This window comes from Chinchilla lanigera, unplaced genomic scaffold, assembly GCF_000276665.1.
Source record: "Chinchilla lanigera isolate Chin_1 unplaced genomic scaffold, ChiLan1.0 scaffold00136, whole genome shotgun sequence".
In the NCBI taxonomy this organism is placed as follows: domain Eukaryota; kingdom Metazoa; phylum Chordata; class Mammalia; order Rodentia; family Chinchillidae; genus Chinchilla; species Chinchilla lanigera.
Genome location: NW_004955537.1, coordinates 1100979 through 1108853, shown reverse-complemented (window position 1 = coordinate 1108853; position 7875 = coordinate 1100979). Strand labels below are relative to the sequence as shown.

The window sequence follows — 7875 nt, the reverse complement described above, 5'->3', positions numbered from 1 at the left end:
CGGCCGCGGAATCCTCGGCCCGCCCGGTGCCCCGCCAAGGGCTGGGGCAGGGGCGTGGAGCTGCCAGCTCTGGACGACTCCGCCGCAGCCCCTGCGAGCCGCAGCGCCGCCTACCGAGTAGGGCAGAAGAGGCAGGCACGACCCCGCCCCCTGATCGGCGCCCGGGGAGGGGGCCGCGGGGGCGGGGCTCAAGGACTCCCATTGGTCCGCGGCAGGACTGTCCCGCCCACGGACTCGACAGTATCCCTCCCAGAAGCGCGTCAGCGGGTTTTTGTTACAACCCGGGGTTTCCCGGGGCAACGCTAACGGGGCGGGGCTCAGAGCACTGGCCCTGCCTTCTATCCCCCCAGAGGAATGCCCCGCCCTCTGTTTGTAGACTAGACCCTGAGGTTCCAAAGCTTCGTTCTAGGGACCTGACCGGATGGAGGATCTAACTCTTCTTTGTGCCCTGGCCTGGGCTGTGGAAAGGAATAATTCGAGAACGCTTGAGTTCTAGACCAGGCTTTGCCACAATCCTAGCTTCTCCATCTGCAAATGGGGTCTTCATGTGCTTTTATGGTGCCTGTGGGCACAGTTTAGGAGCTGTGATTCTCAAAGTTCATTCAACATATAGAATTGTCCTGGGCAGCTTGATAAAACAGATCAATGTGCCCTGGCTTCCGAGTTTCTGATTTGGCAGATCTAGGTTGGGGCCAAACTTTTGCATTTCTAGCGAGTTTCCAGGTGATGCCCTAGGGGCCACACTCTGCAAACCACTGTCTTAGAGTCTAAGAAGGTTCTTACAGAGGCTGTGGGAACAAGTGCTTACCCTAAAGTTGAGTGTTTGGGAAAAAGCTTCTCATTCATTTCTCTGATATTTACTGAGCACCTCTGATACACCTGACGTTGTTCAGGGCACTATGGGAAGAGCAGAGACTGAGCCAAGCCAGGTCCCTCCTGCATAGCCTAGAAGAAGAGTCAGATGGTGACCAGACCATCACATGACCACAGAAAGGTGAGGCCCGCTGGGAGGGTGGGCAGTCCAGGACTTTATCCCACAGAGTGGTAGGCTAGATTTCCCGCCACACCTCTCTATACAGCCAGCCTTCACTCAGGGCATGTCTTCTGCCTAGAACATCCTTTCCCCTCCTCCAGGTCCTCATGCAAATGTCTCCCATTCTACAAGACTCAGCTCCTGCATCAGCTTAACCCTGACACTTCCCTAACCCCACCTCCTACACATACATATTTCTATTTCCTGCTTGTCCAGACAGCTTGCTGTCCTGACAGCAACACTTCGTGTCCCTTTAGCACAATATTCCTGTTTGACAGTCAGGAAACTGAAGCCAGAGTGGGGAGGTAACTTGCCCAAAACACTAGAATCCTGGGTTCCTAACCCTTCTGCCAGTACAGTGCCTCCTGAGGGGCTGCAGAGGCAGCTTCTCTGCACCATGGGAGTACTGTGCCCCAGCCACGGGGGAAAGCCCTCCTTTCTCAAAAATTCCTTCCTTCTAGCTCAGGACTTGGGGAATAGGGCCAAGAGTGAGGGTGGGGCAGGCTGGAGGGGCTCCTCCTCACCCCCCAGGGTGGAAGCAGGCCCTGCTTGCAGATGCCTGGCATGGCATCTGCCTGAGTCACATCCCAAAGGCAAGGGTGGGCATGGGAACTGTTACCCCCCCACACACACCCTCCAGGTGGTTCTGTTTAGAGCCACAAGGGGCTGAAGTCACTGCTGGACCCCCTCGCACAGTTCTCATATGCCCTTTCTGCCTGGGGAGCCCACACTGGGAGCTGCCCCTGTAAGGACCCTGGAGGCCAGGCAAGCCTCCTGCCAGTCTCCACCCCTTGGCCCAGCTCTAAGTATCAGATGGGAGTTTGCTGGGGGCCATACCAGGGCTGGGAGGATCCTTAGCTGGGTCCCTGGCACAGGCTGCCACTGCAGGGCTGGGAAGCCCGGTTGGCAGAGATGCCCCAGCTGCTGGCTCAGGCTCTGCTCAGCCCTTGCCCTGCCCAGTGTCCACAGCTACTGCCTACCCTCTCCTCTGGGGTTCACGTCTGGCACACTCAGGCCACACACGTACACGCAACACACCCACGGGTTCACACTGACATTCACTTTCACTCACGGCTTGGCCCTACTCACCCAGGGATTAGCAGTATGGGCAAGTTAGTTAGCTGCTCCAAGTCCTACTCCACAGGCAGGGTCATACAGCACGACTTCCACAGGACATTTGAAGAACACCGTAAGATTCTGAATGTCAGCACTGAGCTCGTAATAAGTGCTCTGTGAACTCTCATTTGTATATTTCTGTTGATTATTAGTATCTTCCCCGCCTACTTTTTCCAACTCACACACTCCCACCTGCTCTCACTACACGCGCACTGCCCTCTCACAAGCACACTTGCCATGCACCCTGTGCGCGTGCCTGTTGCACAACCCCACATCTTCCCCTGGTTTTCCTATGAGTGCCCTCCTCCCCTCCCCCACACAAGCTCCTGGCTCCGTGCCCTCGCTGTCACTCACTCCCACATTCATTCCTGCTCACCAACAGGCCTCCCTGTTGACACTTTCATTCCTGCTCCTTCCACACTCAGGTGCGCTTACTTCCATCCCTTCCAGCGCTTGCTCACTCGCACACTAGCTTTTTGTGTTTCACTCACTTGCCTAAGATCACAACACTGCTACACATACGCCCAAACAATCCCAGCAGAATCCTCGGAACCTCAAGTGGCCCACCGCCCAATGATAATCACACACCTCTCCCAGTGCACACAGCACCCAGACCACAGGGACCCCCCCTCCAGGGACTGTCTCCTCCCTACTGCTTTCCCTTCTAGGGCTCAGCGCCTGGCCTCTCCCAGCTCTCAGAATAGCCCCTGCTGCCACTGATGCCGCCACTGCCGCCACTGCTGAGCTGTCTGGGCCCGCCAGAGCCCGTGTCCCCAGTGCTTGGTGCCAGCTCTCCTAGCTCACCAGGGGCAAGTGAGGACAGGAGATCTGCCAGGCATAGCTGCTCTGCACCCACACTGTCCCACTTCCAGAGCCCACCTGGTAGACAGTGGGGTTTTAGGATTGATTGCTGCCGTGTGTGCAGGCTTTACTGGTGTCCCTGGTCCTCATTCCTCACTCCACCCCATGGAAGCAGAGAAGGTAGCTTCTCACTCTTAGCTCAGAGAAGCAGAGGTTTGGGAGGAAGAGGTTTGCTAGGGCCCAACCAGACCCATCCAACCTGACCATTCCTAGCTCCCCTGGGGAGCTTTATAGGACCCTCCCCTAAGCCACTTAGTTACCAGGAATCTGACCCTGCCTGCACTGAGCACAGCCCATTTGATACTGGGTGCCACAGTTGTCAAGGAAAAAGAATGGCATGGGGGTGGTGTCTGGGGACACCTCTGGAAGGGAAGGAATGGCTTCTGCCCAGAGGACACCTTCAGGGGCAGAAAAGGGAATGTCTGCAGAAGCCAGAGGGGATATCAGGACAGCTGGGAGCATCTCCAGGGCAGGCTCAAGCCTGGCCCAGGCAGGGACATTGTCAGGAAGTGGGTGGGGCTGAGCTGGGAAGGCAAAGCTGAGGGGACAGTCCCACCAGGGGCCCCTAGGAGAAAACCAAGTCCCCTTCAGCTGCCACCACAGCCTGCTTGGGTCACATAGTTCTGCTGGCTTTGGAGAGGCTGCTAGGAGCAGCCACTGCCAGGTGCCCAGGAGCACAGGCCCCAGGCCCTCAAGGAATTTGTCTTCCTTGGAATGTACCAGCACCAACAGGGAGAAAAGAATTAGTGCCAAGGTGAGCCTTCTTACAAACTGAGTCGGCTCCATACACCACCCTGTTCAGTCCTACATTCTTGTCCCTCTGGATTCTACCAAGAGTTCTAGTAAGCACTTCCAAAGTGCCCACCTTGTGGGAGGTCTGTCCCTGCTGTGTCTCCAGGGCCAAGCAGAAGGGCCAGCACAGAGAAGACTTCCATAAAACATGTTGAATGAGAAAATGAACTAATTTCATTCTCACAACCACCTAACAGATACTACTATTCCCATTTTCTGGTTGAGGGAAATGAGGCTCAGAGAAGGGAAGTAAGTAACCTGCCTCCTGAGACTAAAACTGGGGTGTGGTTTGCTCCTTGTGTAATACCTATGGGAAGGGAAAAAAATGAGTTTAAAAGAAAATAGCAGCTGGGCGTGGTGGTGCATGCCTATAATCCCAGCACTCCGGAGGCTGAGGCAGGAGGATCACTGCAAGTTCAAGACAAACCTGGGCTACAAAGTGAGCTCAAGGCCAGCCTGAACTGCATCACAAGACCCTGCCTCAAAAAAACAAAACAAAACAAAACAAAAAAAAAAAGAAGAAAATAGCTTCTCTTTTCTGTACCTCAGTTTCCTTATCTGTAAAATGGAAATCTTACACTTAACTGGGAGAACAATCATGATCCTATATGTGAGGTACATAGAGCCCCTGCAGCGTAAATAGATACTCTTTCCATTCTTCTCTGCCTTGAATTTACCTTGCGAGTCTGTTTTAGCAGGACTGCACCTGGGATCCACGCTGCCACTCTTTCTGTGCCATAGAAAGGCAGTATATTCATTTCTAAATATCACAATCTTCGTGGCTTAAACAACAGGTGAGTGTGATCTCACAGCTCTGCAGGCTGGAAGTCTGAAATCAAGCTGTCAGCAGGGCCAGGCTTTCTCCGAAGGCTGTACGGGAGAATATGTCCTAGCCTCTTCCAGCTTCTGGTGGTGGCTGGCAATGCTTGGCAACCTTGCTTTGTAGACACATCGCTCTGGGCTCTGCCTCTATCTTTGTTAGGATGGTGTTCCTTCCTGTCTGTGCTTTCCTGTGGCCATCACCTGGGTCTGTGTCTGTACTCTCCTCTTCCTACAATGACACTAGCAAGACTAGATTTGGGGCCCACCCTTTTTTATTTTGTTTTGTTTTGTTTTGTCTTTTTGAGACAAGAGCTCACTATACAGTTCAGGCTGGCTTTGAACTCACTTTGTAGCCCAGGTTAGTCTCAAACTCACAACGATCCTCTGCCTCAGCCTCCCGAGTGCTGGGATTACAGGTGTGCGCCACCATACGCAGCTAATTTGGGGGCCTATCCTGTTCCAGTATGTCCTCATCTATCTTAGCTAATTACATCTGCAAAGACTTCATTTCCAAATAAGCATCACATTGTGAGGTGCAGATTCAGAGGGCATGCTACTTAACCCAGTATGAGAGGTGTAACAGAAAAGTTTAGGAGTAAGAGACAGGCAGGTCTGGATTTGAGTTTTACCTCTTTCTTGAAGAAACTGCTTGACTTTGTGCCTCTGAATCTTGCGTCTTTCTGACGGCCCCAAGGTGGTGGCAGGGGAAAGATAAGATAGAGAGGACTTGCCAGACCTGCCTGCACGTAAGAACTAGCACATCCCCAGGCTTCACCGCTGTCCCTGTCCTGCCCGTGTGACCTCTCCCCTGTCTGGTGCTGGCCTCTGGGCCTCTCTAGGATCCCATGTTTTTATCCGAACACTGGGCAGCAGTGCTCTTGCCAGAGGCACTTCTCCTCTGAGGCTCAGTCAAATGGGTGGGGCCCAAAGCAGGTCATCTCTGCTCCCTGCTGGAGCTGCTGTCCTCGGAGCCCTGAGTCTGCCCTCAAAATACGCAAGGCATGTGGAACTCTCCAGAACCCATCGCAAGATACAGAGAACGAGATTTCCGGGACAGAGTTTCCTCTTTGCACTGCCCTCCTCCTGCCAGGTGCCCAGCTTGCCTGGCTACAGACGTAGCAGACTTTCCGACCAGCGAGCCTCTGCTTGTGTGGGGTCCCTGTCGGCCTGCACCCGGTGTCCAGTCAGCTGCTCCCCCCAGCAGTCACTGCCCCTAGCACGTGGACTCTAGGTGGCTGTGGAAGGAGGTGGCACGTGCCAGCCCTATCAGAGATGTGCAGTATGACCTGGGACTGGTAACTCAGTTTCCTCATCTGCAAAGTGGTGATCAGAATATTTACCTTCCAGAGTGGGTACAGGAAATGAAAGGACAGAATGTGGAGGAATAAGAACTGTGCAAGCTCTGACGAATTCTATTTCTCTCTAGCTGACAGTTTAGCTTTGCCCTGCATCCCCAAGGCACAGGGCAGACATCCCCATCCAGTCAGCCCACTCTAGGTCTCAACATCCTACAGCTTGAGGAACCCTGGCAGCAAGGCTGTGGATTCTGGTGAAGCAGAAGGTTGGAGCAACCAGCCCAACAGAGTGGTTGATAGGAGGAGGGACGAGAAGACCTCTCAGTTAACCCTGATAGCCATACTCTGGAGCAGTCGGCACCATTCCCATTTTGTAGGTGGGGAAGCTGAGGGTTTCTGCTGAAGAAACTTCACAGTGCTGTTGTGAGAATGATAATAATGATCATACTGTCTATGGCCTGAATATTTATCCCTCTCCCCTGCATTCCTATGTTAATGTCCTCATCCCCATTTTGATGAGTAGTATCAGGCAGTGGGGCCTCTGGGAGGTGATGAAGTCATGGGAGTGAAACCCTCACACATAGGATTAGTGCCCTTATGAAAGTGGCCTGAGAGAGACCCCTCTTCCCATCTGCTATTGAAGGTTGTAGTGATAAGTAAAAGTATGAAACAGAAAGCAGGTCCCACTAGACCTCGAATCTACCATCACCTTAATCTTGGACTCCCCGGTCTCTAGAATTGCTCATAAGCTATCCAGTCGATAGCATTTTGTTTGCCAGCCCAAATGGACTAAGATGATGACAAAGATAATAATATTTACCAAGCACTTAGTGCAACGTCTATGCTAAGTGATTCCATAGTGCTCACTTAATCCCTAATTAACCTTCAGAACTTAGTGTTATTTTAGATAGGGCAGCAGAGGCCCAGAGTTGCAAAATAATTTTCCCTGGGTCTTAGAGCCAGGTTCTAAACCAGGGCTTTCCAACTCCAAAAGCTGTGCTTTCACCACTGCAGCTACTTTCTCCTACCTGGCTGCTCCTGCACATGCAGCTAATGCCAGGAAAGGAGGGCATATAGTGGAGAGTGGCAGGATGGGACATACCCTCTCATTCCCTGAGTGTTCAGTGAAACACACTCAGCCCATTCCCTTAACTTCTACTTTTTAATTATCACAATTCAGCACTAGAGTACAAGCCATCATAGCCTGGTCCACTCCCATGCTATCTAGACCCAAGGCCCAAGAGATAGCTTCTCAGGGGACCTAAGCCTGGGTCCCTAAGATGTGGGTCCAGCTCCACCTGCTTTGCAACCAGCTACTTTTCCATTGTTCTGCTAAGTAATAAGCGTGGGCTGAGTCCAGCCTCACCACAAGGGCCACAGCCTTCAGTGTAGTGTCCAGCCCACACATGTGTGGGCTGCCATCCAAAGCGTCCCTCCCAACATGGGACCCAAAGCCATACACACTTATCCCTAGCCTGGCTGCCTTCAGCATTTTTTTTTTTTTTTTTTTTGGTATCAGGAATTGAACTCATGACCTCAGGCTTGCCAGGCAAGTGCTTATGCCACTGAGCTATATCCCCGGCTGCCTTCAGCATTCTTGTCCTCAGCCTATATTTTGTCTCCTGGCCTGGATTAGAACTCAGGACCCTTGGACATGACATCTCCCTGAGCCATCATCCTTAGCTTCAAGGTAGCATTGGCAATGATACTTTACAGGATTGACACTTAGTAGGTACTCTAAAACTGTTTGCTTCACAACCTCTCTATCCAATTTAGTTATAGGAATGAGACATAATTCAGCATCAATTCAAAACATTACTCAGCTCTGTTTGCTTTCCATTATTGTGACAAAATACCTGAAATAATCAACTTACAAGGGTGAAAGCTTTATTTTGACTTATGGTTTCAGAGCTTTCTGTCTGTGGTCACTTGGCTTCATTGCCTTTAGGCCCGTGA

General features: G+C 52.2%; 1 protein-coding gene across 1 annotated transcript in view; it reads right to left on the bottom strand.

Moving 5' to 3' along the window:
- Positions 1-143, bottom strand: part of Foxo6 (forkhead box O6) — a gene marked incomplete in the record, with an annotated part of 20577 nt that extends 20434 nt beyond the window's left edge. The window contains 1 exon segment of the mRNA XM_013507743.1: positions 1-143.
- Positions 144-7875: the final 7732 nt, after the last annotated feature.